Source organism: Ornithodoros turicata, chromosome 5 (assembly GCF_037126465.1).
Source record: "Ornithodoros turicata isolate Travis chromosome 5, ASM3712646v1, whole genome shotgun sequence".
In the NCBI taxonomy this organism is placed as follows: Eukaryota; Metazoa; Arthropoda; class Arachnida; order Ixodida; family Argasidae; genus Ornithodoros; species Ornithodoros turicata.
Window position 1 is genome coordinate 13861702 of NC_088205.1, and position 20265 is coordinate 13881966.

General features: G+C 45.5%; 1 protein-coding gene across 2 annotated transcripts in view; it reads left to right on the forward strand.

Moving 5' to 3' along the window:
* Nucleotides 1-4172: 4172 nt before the first annotated feature.
* LOC135394081 (probable G-protein coupled receptor No18) overlaps nt 4173-20265 on the forward strand; it is a 178088-nt gene continuing 161995 nt past the window's right edge. For both annotated transcript variants that reach the window (XM_064624559.1, XM_064624560.1), the window contains exon 1: nt 4173-4761. The gene's annotated coding sequence lies outside the window, so the exon portion shown is untranslated. The remainder of the gene's footprint in view (nt 4762-20265) is intronic.

Below are 20265 nucleotides of genomic sequence, written 5' to 3' on the forward strand. Positions count from 1 at the left end.
TCCTTCTTCCTTCCTCTCTCACTCTTTCTCTGCTCTTGTCTCTCTCTCCGAAAGCCTTACGGACGGACGTACACGGCTGTCGGTATTAGTGGGCTCTATAAAGCTACTGTGGCTATAGCTTTAGATAATTACGCGTAAGTATATTTCGCATGAATACTCTTTTGTCCCTTATATAATCCTGTACTTCTGAGACATAATAATAAAGAAGCAATCATCAGCTGTCGCTTCTAGCGGGGAAACATTGGCGAAACGACGGCATGGATCTGATTGCTTGTAAAGCTCGTTAGGCCCGTAACTTGTCTGTCTTCTTCCGGTGCCTCACTTCACTTCCGCATCCAACCTCATTGGACTTATGAAGACACGACGAGGATGAAACTCATCAACATCCCAAGGGTGACAAAAAAAAAAAGAAAGAAAGAAGAAAGCCTTTTCCACAAGCAGAAGCGAGACGTACCGGAGTGTGTGTGTTCCACATCACATCAGGCAGCGCCCCGTGATTGCATTACGGACTGGCTTCTCAGCAGAGAGCCGGAAACTGCTTTGATGTGGAATATAAAAGTAAACGCAATAACGCATTAGGATGATGGCAGATGTAACGGGATCACGGAGGGGACCAGTGACACGTGGGCACCAAGCGATGCCTCCAGAGGTCAGTTGTTTTCCACCTGGACAAAGTCAGGGCTGATAAGACGAACATCCATCTTTCCTAATCCATCGTCGCTGAATTAGCTCTTATGAGGAATGCGTCTACGGACTATCACGGATATGTTGACGTTCTTCATCACCCGATATCGCGAAATGAATGGAATGAAAGCGTAGGCGACAAAGCTACATGTCAAGCCGACTAATCGGTGTAAATTGCGACATTACTGTAGCAAGACAGTGTGTGACAGTGACAGTGAGTGACTGACTGAGTGTCTTTGTCACTCATTGGTTTTATTGTAGATAGCCATTTGTGTTTTCCTAAGTGATCTGGAGTAGCCGGCTCTCGTAATGAGTGCCTATTTCTCCATTTTTTTTTCTTTTCTTATCAATTCAACTCAACTCAACTGTAGCAAGAGGATGCTGACGAACAGAAGCTGTTCTGTGGGTGTCTTCATTGAGGGTTAAAAACTGGGCGGTTCGGTAGATCATGGTTATAACCGCTAAAACCAAAGTGCCGGGGAGCTAAAATAACAAACACACATAACGCTTAATACGTTATGCTACGTCCAAACGTTAATGGATTTCTTCATAACATTGAATAAGTTAATACGGAAGTTAAGTTAACACTGTATTAATACTGAATGTTTTATTCAACGCATAGACAGATCCAAATGGAACGCAGGAATAAAATGAACCAGAAAAAGACGTCCTTGTTGCCATGTTGCACTTCTTGTTGTTCTTGAGAGTGATGTTTTCTGCGCGTCACCCAAGCATCCAGATTGTCTTACAGCTTTGCTAAAACATGCGAATGCCCAAAAATACCAGGGACTAATGGCGAATTCCATTGATGTCAAGGCGTGAGTCAAGTGCTTACTCCGAGCGGTGTCTACGGGTTTGCGTTTCCAATGGAATGCCGTGTTGCATTCCGGGATCATAGCGCAATGCGCGTCGGATTGCAATGCTGCGACTTTCTTTTCTGGGATTCGATTGACCACGCGGAGTAAATAGCGACGCACACACGCCAGAATTCCTCGGGACCACGTCGCGTCCTACCGTAGACATGTAGTGGTTGTTTGTGAATGCAGCATTAATTTTGGCGCTACCGCAAAAGCAAGTCCGTAAAAGCTCTTCAACATTACAGCACTCTTTTGTCGCAGGCATGTCTGTCCTTTTCCGTCCCAAGCCAGTTCGCATTGCCCCTCGTGCCCTAATGCCCCAAAAGCCACTTGTGTCGACAAAAAAAAATTTTTTTTTTTTGCTAACCGCAAATTGCTGATCTGGTTCTGCTAACTGAAGAAATACTTACTGCATTTTCTCGGAGCAAAACCTGACCCGCAGCATCCACCCCAGAGTGTCTCTGAGGTTGAGCAGGTCTATACCCCTATCTGTTAAACGTGACGCATTTCCTAGTTTTCGGCGTCCTGATCTGCAGGAACGTAAGCCTAGTCATGAATTAGGGACAGAAAAAGGCATACTTACTGCGACTAAAATGAAAGCAGACGACATATCGCAGATGGCATCAGAGCTTGTGTATTACAGTGCAGCTCATTTTGCTTGCATCTTGCTTGCAGCTCATCTGAGTCTAGACTCTGAGGGATAGTTTGCAGCTGCGGTCTGATTTCGATATCAGACTTGTAATCGACTGTAGGCTAACGTGTAGATGCCAACGGCAAAATTTCATCTCGCAGAACATCGTCGCTTTTTTTTTAAGCGAGAAAAATAAAATATACGTTCATATCCAGTTCCGGCTTCACAGAAGGCAATCGGCAAGTTTTGCCTCGAACCGGTGGCCCGATTGCTTGGCAGAATAGAAACCGGAAGCTACTTGCAGTGACGTCACGGGTGACTATAAAGCAATCCTCGAAATATTTTGTACGTTGATTTTAAACATTATAGAAAGTCTTATAACATCATTTATTATTTAGCTTTGATTTGGTAACGATCCAACCTGTCGCCTTAAAAATGTGTCTCCGCGGCAGTAGCCAGCTGTGATTTACTTCTCGGCCTCCTCGTTCCCACGAGCAACACAGAGCAACATTGATTGTAGCGCCCCCATGTACAGGTCCCTCGCCTGTTTTCCTTCTCGGCTGTATTGCGCGATCTATCTCGTAAATTTATTGCCAAGCAATTCTGTCGGCGTAGGTGACGCGATGTCTGTTTCTCACTTCTTTTCGCCTTCCCCTGCTGCCCATATATATATATATATATATATATATATATATATATATATATATAAGTCAAATATAGCTTTCGAAGCCATGTGTGACCCCCTATTTGTAAAGAGGGCGACGTTATCTAAGGACCTACCGCAGACTTTGGATCACAGCCGGTATTAACGCTTCGACTTTGGAATATCACATCCTTAATGCTCCATTAGTATGCCATTCGCGGATGCCAAAGTGCCTGGACGGAGACTGGTAGGCGTCTTGGTGATTCCAAGGCTACCGTATTATGTGAAGATCGGGACTCGAACCAGGCTGAAGGCTTACTGGCGCACAATCCGCGTGATTGTTTGCGAAAAACGGGTGAAACTCACTCCGCGAGATTGCACTTCTTTCCCTTCATAATCTGTCTCGGAGGGCAGCTGAGTGCTCGAGTGCACTTCATTTTGAAGTACTCTGGCCTTATGAACGGAGCTTCAGTCGTATTGTCGAAATGACGTGGCCTGCCGACTGCAGGACATGTCTGTGGGATATAGCTGTTAAGAGGCAAGCGAAATGTTTTATCGTCAAATTATTGTGCCATTCGCATGTTGTATGGGTCAACTCCATGATAGGCAAACCTGATCGATGGGAAAGGCAAGTAAACAACACAACACGAAGGCTCAAATAGTTGAGGTGATATATTTGAGCCTTCGTGTTGTGTTGTTTATGTGTCCTTGCCATCGCTCAGGCTTGTGTATCATGAAGTTTATCCACCAGCTAACCTGCATCTATGCCGTTCTATTCTATGGGTCATTGGTGGTAGCAGCAACCAGTATTCACAGCTCCGAGCACCTGTGCGTTTGACGCGTTGGCCGCTTGCAGACACTATGAGTTTTTAACGTGTTTAAAAATAAAAGTAACGGAATACAATATAACTGGCGTCCTACCTACCTTCTTGTGATGAACTACCGCGAGTTAAGCTATCGTAAAAGAAGTTAAAAAAAAAGGTAGAGACAACAGCAACATCAATATTGTCTGTCAAAGCTTTCTTAGCCTCCCGTAAAAACTTCGAGATGATATTTTAGAGTGACAAACGATCAATAGCTGTTTGAGTTTCTGAGAGTCTTTCCAAAAGTATTGAATATATTAGGGAACCCTTTTGGCTATCGGCAAAACTTCCGTCGTTCTTTTGGTAAGCCATAAAAAAAAAGAACGTGTAGGTACGATTGCACATTTGGTGGCTCCGTGCAACACCGGGGAACGACAAAGCGCAGCCGCCTATAATTTTTTAACTACGGAGGATCCCGTCTTCCCATTTCCCAATCTTTCCCTCGCCCTCGCAGCATAGGGAAAGAAGGCGAAAGGACGGCGAACGCGGCGCCCCCTCAACGCAACAACTGGCCTTGGGAGTTGCGCTCCCAACCAGACGGGCTCACTTGCGTGGTGGACACAGCAGCATCTTAAAGCAACGCTGATGCCGTGACCAAACGAACGAACACAGTCTCTCCTTCTTCGTGTTCAGCCGAATTCCCTCGTGCACGAATACTTGTCACTTTGCAGAACGTCGAAATTGGACGTGCGAGTTCACGTGGTCCACGAGCGCAACTTTTTCAACGGCATCGCGCGTTCGAAAACCGCTTACGGTAAACTTTCAAACTTTCCGCCGTGCTGCTCGTGATCGTTTTCTTAGGATGCTTTGAGACACTTGTATCCCTGTGCTAAACTGCTTGTGTTGTGCTCCTTTATCGTGGACTCAGAACACAAAAGTGATGCCAACATCGTGTGTTGGAGCACTTTGAAGGTACTCTACGTTGAACCAGGAGGAAACGGTGTTTTTCTAACCGCGTTTCTTTTTACAAATTGGATGTTGTGTACGATTTGATTCTGTGACCTACGGATCATCGGACGCGCGTTCGTACCTGCTCAAGTTTTAGGAATAAATCTTTTACAAGTTTTCATCGCACGACACCAGGTGAGGGAATGAATGATTGTTTTCAAACTTCATATATTCTATCTCAAACTCGTGTCCTTGCTTTAGCGCGTTGAATGCTGACAATGATGTCTGATTCTTCGGTTTTAAGTTTTAGTGGCATATAAAGATGACATAGCTTGGAGCTCAGTTATTCATCTAGAACAGCTATATAACCTAACCCGTATCTAACGACAAGTTTAAGAAATTCGCGGTTACAAATGCGCTGGTGCGTGCGCATCACACGGCCGTAGTACGCGTCATGCACTCTACTTGCTGTAACGAGTGGTACTAGGACCACTATAACCATTAAACGTGACAGTAACGATGGGAGTAACATTCTTGGCGGTCAATGGTACCTCAAAGCAAGAAACCGTACGAAACCGTATGCGCGCAAAAGAAAACGAATATCAAATGTTTTAACGTTGGACTGATTCAAGGGGAGGGATGAGAACTTATTTAAACGTTAAAGAATCGAAAATTGGTACGACCGACAAAGTGAAAGAGTCCCAGGATTTGATGGTTAGCGGTAAGTATGAGAGAAGAGAATGGCTCTCACTTGCGAGAATGATCCAAGCGGTTGTTTCTGTAATATGTGCCACGGGAAGGCAGGAGCAAACTACACTTATAACAATAATTAGCATAGCTTCCATCTTTTGTGCGGAGAAGTTTTTCGTTTACTTAACGACTTCCGCAATTGAGGCCGTATAATGCAAATTAGGTACTTTCTCCATTCAGAGCGACGTCGAATAACGATGCCTTTGGGCGACATTCCTGCGCTGTCGTTAAAGTGTTGCGTTCGTTATGCAGTACCGCTGAATTTTTTCTGAATATTATGAGAGATGCTGCCGTAGCCTCAACGATTGTGGCGTATTCCACCCACGCCCACCCTGTCTGTGTGACGGAGAACAGAGATCCATTGATCACTACTATGTCACGAGGGATCTGGGGTGTGTACATCTTCCTTCCTTAATGAAAGCTTCCGGATTGCTGGCTGTATGCGACCTGCTTTGACCTATATATCTTGTTTACGTGCCTAAACGGGACGCCTGCAGAGGGAAGAGCCAAATTGTTTTATACGCCCATGGCTGTCATTGCTGATACGTGAGCAACACGGACACGGAAGCATCTTTAAGTTGAAACAGAATTATCTATATCGAAGAGGAGTATTTATCGCTAGGGCAACGTTGTAAGGCGGATCCACTTCCAGTCATCAAAAAAAGAAGAAAAAGACGAAAACGATGGGCAAATGACGAAGAAGAAATGTGTCAGATTTTCCGCTATGCTTCGGTGGTCGGGTTGGGACTCTGCAGGCAATCTGCCAAAGTATGATGACCTCGTCCCAAGCGACATTGTATGGAACCAAATTTAATAATATTGGGTTAGAAATTCTGCGCACGGAACACTAGGAATATATGACTGGGGATTACGAAACATCAGGTTTGGATAAGGGGAGGTAGAATTCTTCCATTTATTTGCTTCTTACTGCGGGTAGTGGTCGTGGGGTAACGCCGGTTAGTCGAGCGGGATGTCTGTCTGGACTGGAGGCGGACACACCGCGCTTCATATACTGTAGAAGTGTTTTTTCTTAGCGTGGAATTATTTTTCGCGTTTTTCGCGCATTCTTCCAAAATCGCGAATTTAAGTTCCCGCGAATAACTCTGGCCATATGAGGGCGAAAATCGTGCGGTGCTCGACGTATACCGTGACTACCTTGACCCTTTCTACTCCATGCAGGGTAGGTAGTTTAAGCAAGCCGCAGAAGATTGTTTTATCCCATCAGGCGAGATGTAAAGAAATGAAAATTGATCACGCTTTTGTTACTCCTACAAGCGCATTGCACTGTACATATATACCACGAAGCCGCAACATGCCTTTCCCCGCCTTCTCAAAACTAGCTTGTACGATTGTACGACATCTCAATCGAACTGTTCAATGCCCTGCGTGATAATGTATGAGAACTGCTAAAATGAATTGGCTGACCTGCTCACGGCCAGTACTATGGCCTCCTGCAGGGTCCCTAAAGGCCATTGTACAGGGCCTTAACTCCCATGACTGTGAGGAAAAGTAAGGGATTGACCTAGAACGCCGTCATCCCCGTGAACAACGGATATCTTAGTACGTGCCGATATAGGCCCAAGTATTGACTGCAGCACGACATGCAAAAGCAAAGCACTCCCGGATACCTGTGTCGCGAATTTCAGTTCTCGCGAATCACTCCTCAAACCAGTTTTCCACGCGAAAAAAAAAAAAAAACAAAACACTTCTAGAGTACTTCTACAGTAAATAACTGTAGCGTTTTTCTACTCACCGACATGGGCAATTAAAGCAGCGCGCGTGCTGCGCTAATACCGTTTTTTTTTTTCTTCTGTAACACTTTTAAAGTTGAAGCACGTTCTTAATTCTAGAACTAAGATAAATCTACGTTATGAACCAATACCACGAAGGAAAGGAAACGCTCCGCCCTTGGCAAGAAGGTTAGGATTTCGAACAAAATGTCAAGTAAAGGTATTCCTGGACATCGAGTCACCAACAGACTCGCTATCAAAGCCTCTACCTCCGTAGGTAGCTCTCCTACTTGATGGTAATACACACTGAATTTCGTACATCCAAGCCGTCTGTGCGAATAGTCCGTACCTGAAGAGCCCCAGCGGTTCTAAAGTGTGCCAAACACATACATTTTAATGCGAGACATTCATTTGGAGCTTGCGTGGGACAACAAACACAGAAAAACGGGCTGAACATCCAAGTTTCTCTTTTAATATCGTCCCGGTTATTAGTACTGCACACTCTTCATCAAGCGCACGACTATACGAAGACTTGTATGAAGACAAACAAAGAAAACGAAGGTAAGTATGTGACGCCTGCTCTAACCCTCGTAACTCCGTGAACTCCTAACGCTTATCTTTCAACGTATATAAAAGAAATGAGACGTACAGCCTCTTGGAAGCGTATTTATAGACTCGGATTTGTTCTGATAACACGCAAAAAATGATACATTTCAAAGCATAACGAATGAGGAAGGAGCCGGTTCGCGAAAGTGGAGTTTATGATAGCGTTACCAGCTTGTTTCCGCATCTGCATAAATATTGAAGGTCGAGCGCTTCTCGAAATAACCTCTCGCTGTCGTAGCGACCTCGCACGTATATTTTCGGCCCATATCTGCGCGACCGAAGACCCGCCTATAATGTAATGCGAATCAATATATTGCTGTCGCGAAGAAGCCGCTGACATAGCGCTTCGTGTCTATCGTACACACACACACACACAAAAAAAAGGGAAATGAGAATATTGCGGGACCAAAGCGGGTTTCCAAAAAATGGGTTATTTATTAATACGGCCACGTATTTCGCGAGATTTTGTCGTCTCATAGCTTCGCGATGTCGGCTTTTTTGTAGCTGCTTTTCGAAATCAAGTGAATAATAATGCGTTTTGTCGTGGAAGACTAAATACAACGTGAAATTGGACCAGATCGTATAGGTGCGTTTTATTCCGAACGGGTTTTGTGGTTCCTGCCACTTCTTCCTGTTGTTCTGAAGAACTCGATTGAGATCGAGCGAGGAATGGCAACACCATTTTGTAATATGCAACTACATCAAACCATCTGCTAGTCTCTTGGTGAATATTCTTGATGAGTCGCTCACGGTTTATGCCCGCGCTCAGGCTTCCATCATCCATGCCTTTCCGTCTCTTCGCCTGAATTTGCCCAGAAGAATACGAGGAACTAAACATAAGCACGTCGTAAAACTCTCGTTCTTTCCCTTTTCTTCTTTGCGTTACGGGTGATATAAAGCTGAGCTCTAGTCTCGGATGTTCTGACGTTGCCTACTTGCTTGACATTGCCGGTTAAGACTCGTTGCGTACACTATGGCATAACGGCGTGACCACGTAAGGTAGAACACCTGCTGGTTTGTGGTGGCCGCGAGGTCATGCAGGACACTGGCAAGTACTGGGATCGAATCCCGCCACTGACTGTGTAAAGTGAGAATTTCCTTGCGTTTTCTGGCAAAATTGCCAGGCGGATGTCGACACAATTCTCACTGAAGTCGTCCCAGGGTGCATGTAACTTCATTCTCCATTTTTCCTTCTTTCCTCCCTCCCTTGTCCGTAGGAGACGAACAGTTCATAGCGGACACTTGCTTCGCGGTCTGACAGAAGGTACTTAAAATTTTTTACAGTATGGCTATACCCTCCGTCCGTCTTCACTACCTGATGACTTTAGTGCTTCTCGCTTCCGTCATTTACTCAAAAAAATCGAAAAACGCCAGCAGAATCTCAGCCGAATGCAACAAATTCAGCATTTTGCGGATATATCCCCGAGGTTTTCAACTTGTTTCGATGCATCAGTGGCGAAGGAAATTGTGATGGAGCGATTCCCTTCCTCCTCTCAAAGAGTAGAAAAGTGATGTGACTATTGTGTGTTTTTTTGTGTTTTTTTTTTTTTGCGAGGAAACGTGCTTAGCTACCCTGCACGACGATTCCTTAATGGATGATCTCGAAAAAGAATCTCAAGAGGTGATCGCCTTCCACGCCGAGACTGGGAGGTGAGGCGGATTCGAATCCCGGCACCGGTTGTACTCTCTGAGGTTTTCTGTGGGTTGTCCTACAGACTTTCCAGACGAATGTCAGTACAGTTCCCCCAGAAGTCGGTCCAGGACGCATACTAACCTCCCCACCCCCCTGTTCCCCATTCCTTCCTACTATCCACTCTCCATCAGTCGGCATCTGTATGTCGCTCATAGCCACAGTTGCTTCGCGGCCCTATCATGGAATTTAAAAAAAAAGCCTCAAGAGTACATCATCCATGCATCATCCGAGTGATTGCTGTTATCCCCGTTCGGTCTGGGGCTTGCCGTCTCCAGCGTACCCATAAGCATTAAGAATTGTGCATTAAAAGGGGTTGGGACACTTTCATAGATGTCGTTTATTACATCATGGACGCACTGTACTGCACGCCAGAATACCGAGGGAAAAATAATTATTATTCTACGTGTGGTACCTGCCTGGGTACAAGCCCTCGAACACACTCCCGAGCAAAGCACAGACGTCACAGATCTTAGAGTCGCGTTCATTCCCGGATTGGCAGTCGTAAACACGTGACTTCTCGTGCGCTGCCTCACTGGCGGCGGCGAGGGCCGTGGTGTCAGAGCCGCATGAGTTTCCTCAGAAGGCTTTAAGACAAATGTCGGTACAGTTCCCTGCGAAGTCGACCCAGGACGCACGCCCCACCCCCCTCTCCCTCTCTCTGGTGATAGTCGTGACGTTGCCCGCCTAAGCGTGGCAGACTTACAGTAAGCGTTCCGTAATCACCGCCACTACCACCACCACCACCACCACCACCGCCGCATGAGTCACGATATTCGTGATGCCCATTTTCTCCGCTTCTGTTATACCCTCTTCGCTGTGAAACTTTCAATGCAGGTTCACATCGATGCAGACCCCCTGTCTCCCACTTCCCTGTCCTGCTGTCCTCTCTCCATCTGTCCACGTCTGTACGCTGCTCATAGCCACAGTTGCTTCGCGGCGCTATCAGGGAAATAATAATAAACATCGATGCAAAGAACCCCAATTTACGTTTATCTGATATAACCTAGGATGACCAGTCGCAACCCCTCCAGGCATCCTTGCCACATCGCTTTCTTCTGCAAATCTGGAGCATGCATTTTCGAAACTTCATGTTGTGAACCGGAAGTACCGTGCCACTGTGTCGGGTGACGATTTAATGATGTGTATCCCGCTGTGAATGACAAAGAGTTCTACGCTTTTCGTATTTGAATTTCCGGCAGCGGAAATAAATTACGCGATTTTGTGGTCGTTTGCGTCGAGAGACTAAGTCCCGATTATTTATTTTATTTTTTTATTTTTTGCGGTGTAGTGTAACCACTCGTATTCGGGAAACTTTTAGGTCCAAGTATTACAACGAACACAAAAAACAAAAAAAGAAACGCTTTTACTATGTTTTCTTCTACCATTCCCCTTTTTCCTTTTTATTTTTTTCCTTTTTGCTCTACGTAGATGTACTGGCGTAGAGCCAGTCCGATTGAGTCGTGACTCACTTCCCACATTTTTTCCCCTTCTATCCATCACCATCACTATGTGAAATAGCTGTCGATAAACGCCCTCCTTATTTCCCTAAACATAAAGTCCGAAAGCCACAAGTCATGACGTATAGTTTTTAGATCGTTTGCCTTGACTTGAGAAAAAAACAAAAACAAAGAAACAAGAAAGTCATTTTAAAAAAAGAGCACGCTGAGAGCAACAACACTCTTAACCATGGCGCGGCAAAACCAACAAAACATCTTGCCAGTGGTTATTTTACAAAGCAGTGAACTGCAACGAACTACGCAGAACAGGAAAGAAACGCCTCACTTCGGTTAGTATAAGGATGTTTGAGAAAGTTTTCCTGTCTTGTGTCGGTATCCGTGCCCTGCACTAAAAGAATGCAGTGCAAAATCGGATTAGTTTGAAAAGATTTCTTCTTTGAGAAAGTAGGGAACTTCATGGGCGGCGTTAGTCTTATGAAGAGCAGAGCCTCGTCCCACGCTATTGAGAGTTTACGAGAAGAAAACAGACCGAGCTGAACGAATTGAGCAGCTGTGTTGTCTCTCTTTGGCTCCATTTTAAAAGACTCCTCGTGCACGCCTGCTGTTTTGTGATAACGACAGTTTGTGCGGACTGAATTTCGTGCAACCACTTTGGTTCATTTATCAGCGTCGGTTCTGGTTTTATTCATTCGCAAGCTCCATCTTCACTGGGGATGATACGGTTAACATTCCGCGTCGATTGCGAGGATTTGTCTGCTTGTTTTTCTCGCTTCTGATTAATAGCCCCCCTGCGGTCAATATCGGGTTAGAGTGGGGGACGCCCCCGCTGCCGTTTTCCACTTACGGAGTATGAAGACAAAAACGTGAACACGCTTCATCCCATAACTGCATTAGTTACCGTACTGATAAGCGCGTAACATTTAGTATCATTAACGAGAGGAATAGAGAGGTTGCAAGCGAGCTGGTGGTATAGATCCATAACATAAAAACCCGAGACTGAGGGACAAAAAACGACAACACAGACAAGGTCTCAAACTCAGCTGAAAAGTTTACTCAACTACACAAACATATAAACAAACAAAGTTCAAGTGAGACCTTGTCTCTGTTGTCGTTTTTTGTCCCCGAGTCTCGGGTTTGTATATTATGGATTTAGTATCGTATTTTCTATACAGGGTGTCCCAGAAAACGTGTCATTGAATTATAATAAAAAAACTACACCACCTAGAGTCATGTGGTGAATGGCATTTGTTCTTACTGGGTTTTTGCCACCTCCTCATGTGAATATCGTGTAACGTAAGTTTAATTATGTAAATTTTTGCGAGCTTAAGTCGGAAATTTGCCAAGTAAAGGTCACTTTTTTACCCCACCAATGTGAAGTGCGTGTCTACTCAAATTAAAGATAATTTACAGGGACATTCAGGAGCTATCCCATCGGACAAAATAGCCGAACATCATGCCCTAAGGAGGTCGCACAGAATAGCGCACGATGAATTTTTCAGCGCAATCTTTGTCAGTCCGACGAAAGGAGGTTGGAAACCCAGCCCTCACCGACATCGCAGAAAGAGATAAAACAGGCACGGCTTATCACGTTCGAATGTCGCTGGGATAATGCTTTTCCTCTCCCAACTTTAGGAAGTGTTACTTTTTCTACTATCACTCTGTGGGCTGGCTTCGGAACCTCCTTTCGTCGCACTGAGAGCGATTGCGCTCAACAAGTAATCGCGCGCTATGGACCGGTGTTCTGAAAAGCATGATATTCGGCTATTTTTTCCGATGGTATAGCTCGTGAATATCACTGTGAATTATCATGACTTAATTCCGCACGCTCTTCATATTGGTGGGGTAAAAAAGTGACCTTTACTTAGCAAATTTCCGAGTTCAGTTCGCAAATATTTACATAATTAAACTTGGAGTACATGACATTCACATTAGGAGGTGGCAAAAACCTAATAAGAACAAATGCTGTTGACCGCATGATTCTAGATGGCGTAGTTTTTTTATTATAATTCAATGACACGTTTTCTGGGACACCCTGTATGTGCCAGCATCCGTCAACAACAACAACAACAACATAGATGAATGGATGATGATTATGTGGGATGTTTCCCTGCGTCAGCATCCGTCAGTAGCGAGTTTTACTATATCATTGGTAATGTCTCATCTTTTTTCTTAATTCCGTGTTAGCGCCGCGAAGCAACTGTGCCCATGAGCGGCGTACAGACGTGGACAGATGGAGAGAGGACGGCAGGAAGGGGAGCGGGACTTGGGGGGTTAGTATGCGTCCTGGGCCGACTTCAGGGGGAACTATGCCAACAGATGCCTTATCAGCTAATTCGGTGCGGTAGTGACATTTAAAATGGCTCGCATCCCTGTTTCGTTCATCAAGCAGCCTATATGAAGCCATCATGCAGAACGCAGCCATCCGCCCTGCCCGACCTCCTCGCGTGACGTCAGCAAATCTGCGAGCAGCCGTAAGCTCTCATTGGCCATGGCAAATTCGCTTGCCACCGGTACAGCGCGTCGGCCGCGCCGGGCTACGTCAGGAGTCACCTGGCTGGTCCTCCTCTCCGGCCTGTAAACGTCGCGAAGTGATCGTGGCATTCCACGTCGAGACTGGGAGACGACCCGGGTTCGAATCCGGGCGGCGGCCGTGCTGTCCCCGTGTTTTCCCCTGGGTTTTCCTAGGACGCTTTAAGATAAATGTCGGCAGAGTTTCCTGTGAAGTCGGCCCAGGACGCACGATTCCCCTGCGATAGTGGCGACGTTTCCCGCCTGAGCCTGGCCGGCTATGGCAAGCAGTTTCACCACCACCTCCACCAAGTGGTCACCTTCGTCTCATCAAGTGGCCACCAAGTCGTCACCTCATCATAATCTTCAGCAATATAGTCGTGACGACGCCCACAGCTGTGAGGCCAACAACGGCTAGCTGCCTCCAGCATCACCACCACGAACTGACGTCGATTTCCCTCGCTCACTTACACGCGCTTTGAGAAAGTGGAGGGTTCCTCATTGTGTGCAGTTCTCGCGCATGTGTTAGTGCGGGTGAGCTGCGCGCGTCGTTCGTTCGTGAGAGCTCATGTTATCGCACAACACGCCGGGGCCAAAAACGCAAAATTTGTGGAGGGGAATTGCACTGCTGTTTTAAGCCTACAGCTTTACTTACCTCAGCGAAGACGTAAAACTTTTTCGCCTCGTGCAGCATAGGCGCTGCACTAACAAGAGCCTCGGAAAATTGTACGCTTCAGCATTTTCGTTTCTGAAGCGCCGTTCTGTTTGCTGTAGAGGCAGCATCAAGATTGCCGCGTATGCTGAGAAGAGCCATTTCAGCGTTCTTTCCAAGCTGGATAGCTTCTTTGTGACTTGCTCCTGAGGTTGCGTTTATGTAAACTTTACAGAGAGCTGAACTATAGACTAAAACGAAGAAGCACAACCACCGTTTAATGAGGTTTTTACGTATTACTATTTCCTTTTTTTATGACTGCGAGACTAAATTTGGCCCGTAGGTCGATAACAGATTCGTGTAGGCCCACCTTACTTGTATAGCTCACCGTTAGGTACGCCTACCAAGCTCTCGTTAAAAAATCGCGCCGGCGAATTTCATAGATAAGTAGCGAATGCTTCCATATTTGGCCCTTCATTCTAGAAGGATTGCTACCGGTTCGATAAATAGAAAAGCTAAACATAGAAGATGCCCGTTCTTTCGTGATGAAGCCCAAAGGCGAAACCATCGTCGGAGCGAAGCCCTGAGATTACATATCAAATGCCGCTTTCCAGCGTTGAGCAACGCACTCCTTCGGGAAAAGTTCAGGTTCCTAATCTGTTTCACTTCGATGCAATTCCGCCTGTAATCGATCACGGCAAAGCTGGACATACAATTCGCCTCTCCGAATTTAAGTTCCCGTTGTACAACACAATAGCTGAGTGATCGTTGTTTTTCTAGCTATGCGAGAGCGAGAGGACGCCCGCGTCGAAAAACATTTAGTTGAACGCGGTGGAGAAAATCTATTAGGTTTCGACATCGTGTCTTTCATTCTCTGCCTCCACGTATGTTGCGGTCGAACCTCAGATATTTGCGTGTGGTTGCTTCATTTCCAATACAAGCAGCAGCAGCCTGCCGCGCCGATTTGTGTTGTTTCTTTTTCTTTTTCAACAGCGAAAAAGGACCTACTTTCATGACGTCACGAATGTTTTCCGGCAATATGTAAAGTGAAAGGCGTCTCCGACTACGGTCTTGTTCAAACCGGCAAGATAGGGAGCAGACGTCTTCACGATAACTGTACCGAAGACATGATAAGCAAATGAGCTCTCCTTTGAGGTGGCTGACGTCACATTGCCGAACTTCGATTTGGCGCTCAGTTTATCGTGTTGTTTTCGTTTATCGTGCCTCATATGAGAGAGTTTTAGGAAACAGTTGTGAACGTGACTTGCGTCGAACCGTATCAACCGGAATCAATCACTAGATAAGATTCTGTAGTCACACACGACCGCGATTGGTTCTGATAGGCACGATAGCCTTACCAACGGTTTGCTGAAACTCTCTATTTGCTAAAGTCATTAAAAGGGCAAAAAGGACGACGCAAAAACACAGACTCAGACGACAAATAGACTTGCAGGGCGCTCTGATGTCGCAAAAAAAAAAAAAAAAAAAAGAAATACGGGTGCTTTGAAAAACATACCAGACCAAAGACGCACAATCTTTACAAAGGTGTACACTTGTTCGCTCCGGTAAGCCGATTAAGCATAGAACTGTTTTTATCTGTCTAAGTTCGCGTACTTTATGGACATATTACGTCCAAGTGGATGTGCACGGCATCTGTTTTTGAGGAAATAAATATTGTACTAATTTACACCGAAAATATTGCTTTGTTACGTTGGACTCGCATCTTTTCCGTCCCCTATGATCAGCGATGTATTGCATTGTAGTCTGCTAAAAATTGTTGTGTGCACTCGCGCACGGAAACATATTTCAAAGTTTTTCACGCATGGGCTGTGTGCTTGTTATGTCTTTCTCTGTCCACTTATCACAGCCGACTGGGTCAATTGTTACACGCTACCCGTGTGTGTTTGTGTCATTCAGTACTCTGTTCACTTTTTCCTTTTTCTAATTAATTAATCAACTCTCTCTTTCTCTACACGCCAGCTCCCGTGGTATGGTGGTTAAGGTTTACACACCGAGATTGGGAGGTGACACGGGTTCGAATCATGTCACCGGCTGTGCTGTCTGAGATTTTCCCTGGGTTTTCCAGACGAATGTCGGCAGAGTTCCCCCTGAAGTCGGCCCAGGCCGCATACAAACCCCATGTCCCTCACTCCTTCCTGCTGTCCTCTCTCCATCTGTCCACGTCTGTGCATGACATATAGCCACAGCTGCTTCGCTGCGCTAACACGGAATTTAAAAAAAAATATTTCTCATCATGTGACAGCATTTACTTCTGGGATTTCTCCGCGCTAATGAAGGCGTGATATGAAGTTTTTACGACAAATACGATTATAATGATGACAGCGATGTTATCGGAACAAATAAATAAATAAATAAGCGAAAGGAGACAGTCTCCACTAGGCGTTGCAGCGGCTCTGCTCGATTGAGTACGACATCTCCAGAGAAGAAGAAGAAGAAAGCGTTGTACGGTGGGTGTCGTGATTGTTTACGGCACCCGCTTCATACAGTTGGACTTATTGCGATATATTCCCTAACTGAACTTTGTTCTGCACATAACACGAATAAATTATAGAAGGAACGCGCTAAACAAAATAAGCGGGGATGCATTATTATGCGACATAATAAAAGTGTCAGAGGTACGCAGTTAGGCTCTTAAAGAACTTACTGTAGCTGAACTTGGTTCCGCAAACATTCCCAGAAAATGTTATGGGTGCTCAGTATAACGTACTACGTAAGTACTAAAGTACGTTCAAGCGTATAGATGACGTACTTCATCACTTTACCCGACACACACTATAAAGGTAATGAATTCGGAGTTATGCTTTTGTAAGCTATTTACGAGTTGTACTGCGTACAAGCTAATAGGAATAACTACTCCCAATGATGTAGTTAAAATACTAGCCAAAAATACACATTCACAGTCATAATCATAATCCTGGCATTGGTCGTTACGCGCAGGAATACACACAACGAGAATAAAGTAGTACCTTGTAGGAAGAAGTGCACTTCGAGCACTTTCGGGAGCTCTTCTCCTCCTTGGTTATTCAGCGGAACGGGGTATGTAGCGACAGTGCATGCCTCAGCAAGCTTCAGAGAATGCTAATTAGCGTTCGGGGTCTTTCCCCAACTTCAGCATGGCATTGAGCGTTGCACCCATCAGGGTGTCACTGTGGTTGCACACTCGTAATCGTGCATCACTAATGCGCTCAGAGAGTACGGCTCACTGACTCCGGCTGCAGGCCCAGAAAGAGAACAGCTGGTGATGTCCGATATTTTGCCTACGAAAATCTTCCCAGAGTGACGTCAGCACAGTTTCTCGTGACGTCGACCCGGGACGCAAACTAATACCTCAGTCTTCCACGTCTCTGCAACGCTCCATGGCAATTGTTATTTCGTGATGCCAACACGTGTAGTTGATTAAATCTTAAATCCGCGTAATGTCACTTTTTTAGTTCAATGTTTGCGCCGCGAAGCAACTGCGGCTGTGAGCGCCGTACAGACGTGGACAGATGGAGAGGGGACAGCAGGAAGGAGTGGGGTACAGAGGGGTTAGCATGCGTCCTGGGCCGACTTCAAGGGGAACTGTGCCGACATTCGACAGGAAAGGGTCCAAGCAGCACAACATGTTGGCCCTATATTGGACCAATATTGGCAATGTCGGCCCCATATTGGTCCAAGATTGAGCTAATATTACCAATATTGGTCCAACATTGGGCCAACCTGTTATGCGGCTTGGGCTGCCGTAAAACCCATGGAAACCCTCAGACAGCACAGCCGGTGCAGGGATTCGAACCCGCATCGCCTTCCAGTCTCCGTGGAAAGTGATCATCCTAACCACTATTCCTAACCACTATCCTAACCACTATCCTACTATGCCACAGGAACTGATGTGTCGCTTTCAAGACGTCGTGTTTGAAAGTTACGTTCCCTCCCTTTTCCTACGAAAAACAAAAACAAAACCGAAAACACGGCACGTGTAAGAGTCTACTATATCTTGGTCCGTCGGACGCCTGATGTAAAGAGGTCGCAAGCACTCTAGATCCCAAACGCAGTGACCGCATGATGTCTACTCAGGAGGCCTCTATTCATCCGGAAGAGATATTCAAGCTGGTCCTGCAAATTGACGTCTCTGTGTGCCCGCGCTTCGTCAGTGCCAACAGTGATAAGGGGAAAACGCTATCTCCTGCTGACCAATTTGCCTCATTCAATCAATTCTTATTTTCTCACTCCTTATTCTTTCCAGAGAACCATAAGGGGGACAAAAAAAAAAAAGAAGAGAGGGGAAATCCGATAACTGGTTGTGTAGGGCACCGACGCAAATGGGAGATTCACGGAAGATGGAATAAAACGGCGGGTCACGAGATATATATACGTGGACTGCAAAGAAACCTATGCCTGAAGCTATGCAAATTAGGCTTAGAGAAAAGCCTTGTTCTACATACGCTCGGTGGGTCCCATCTTGAATCCGCGTCCGAGGTGCTTCAAATTTCCCCTCCCTCCTCTCTCTCTCTCGGTTGCGTTATTGTAGCAGCCGAAACGTGTTATGGCGGTTCTTGCATGGTAGGCAGAGACATTTCTAGAGCTATAAACTTCATCTGATATGTATGGCAACCATCATTAAGCTACGAGAGACTGACACTGCCTCCGATTGCGTGTGTATCTGTGTACGCCAAGCGTCGTCTAGGAAAGCCAAGTAGTGTTCGAGATAGACGTGGAAACAGAACCTCAAAGACATTTCCGGTCTCGGTTTTGAGATGATGCGGGGGGGCCATTAGCAGACATTTTGTCGTACGTCACAGGGTCGTGTGGCTCAGATGAATGTGACTGCTTTCAGATCTAATGCTTAACTTTTTTTCTCTCTCGGATCTGGGTCTGAGGCTTCGCAGGGCAAAAACGTGTAGCAGCAATGTCTAAAAACGATTGCACAATAATGGAAGGAAAAGGTGTTATTAAAATAAGGTTAAGATCCGGGCGGGCAGGTGGTACATTCAAAAATCGATATAAAAAACCAGTACACGGGGAAAAAACACTAACTTGTGACTAAAGGCACAAGAAAGAGACGACAGAAAACACTGAGTCCCAACCAAAGACTTTTATTCGTGTAAACATGTTCGCTTATAAACTGTCGAACCCTCTTCCCCTGCCGAGTAATCTGGAACTATCAGTCTCTCCTTGGGATAGCGCTCTATAATAGCGGTCGCTGACACTGTTTCGTTTTCCTCAATTTTTTGTCGCTCTCGTTTCATACTTTTTTTTCCGTCTCGTCGCTCTGTCTATTGACGCTCAACCGTGTCGCTTCTTCCTCGCCTCTCGCATGCATTCGAAGGCAGCTACGCGTCTCGTCTGACTTCACAACACGACTTCGTAGTTTTCTTCTCTGAATTCCTATAGGCCGTGCTGTACAGCAGCGCCGTATGAAGTCCATTTGTCAAGAGCCTCATCGTCCTCCTCCATTATATCGATCCGCGATACATGTGTTTTGGGACCGTCTGCGCTCTGGATATACCGACGACCTTGATGATGATGGGGACTCGCACCGTTTTAGGGCACAGTTTTGGAGCAGTCGCGACCTTCCGTTTTCTCCCCTTCTGATGCGAAACTGTTCTAATCGTTTTCTCTCTCTCCCTCTCTGTTAGATAATTGGTTAAGGTGTCCAAGTTGTGGAGAGGTGGGCACGTAAAGGTTTCGAACGTATGTAACATAAAAACTGTGCTATTTAATATGACGTGTAGTTTGCATATCTTCCTTTCGCTTTGAACTGTGAAAACATAACATAAGAAGTAAATATTAATTATCATAAGAAAACAAAACAATTTTAAGAATTCAATTTATAAAAATGGTAATTTGTGTCTTTACGTCGCGGGACAACTATGGTCGACGCCACAGTGATCGGGTAAACTTTTTATTAATTTTGCACACCTGCGGGTTCTTTAACGTGCGCTGAAATTTCAAAACACGGCACACCGGATTTAACGTTCATCGTGTAGGACGGCATTTCTATGCAAATTACACACAAACACATGCCGGTGCTTCACGAACGTTCCCCGGCTGAATAATTCGCAAACAGGTGGCGCCATCTAAGAACTTCCTTTTTGATAAAGATCCTTGGGACATCGTCCATGAACTGAGAAGTGAGCGGCTCATTTGCATACGCTCACTAATTAATTAAACGTCCTAACTTTTCAATTTTACTTCGCAACTTTACTGAACCTCTGTTTTACGTATGGGGACCTGCAGCGAAAAATATTCCAAGAAAACAAACGCGTCGACACTTACTGATTTTTGTCGAGTAATTAATCGCTT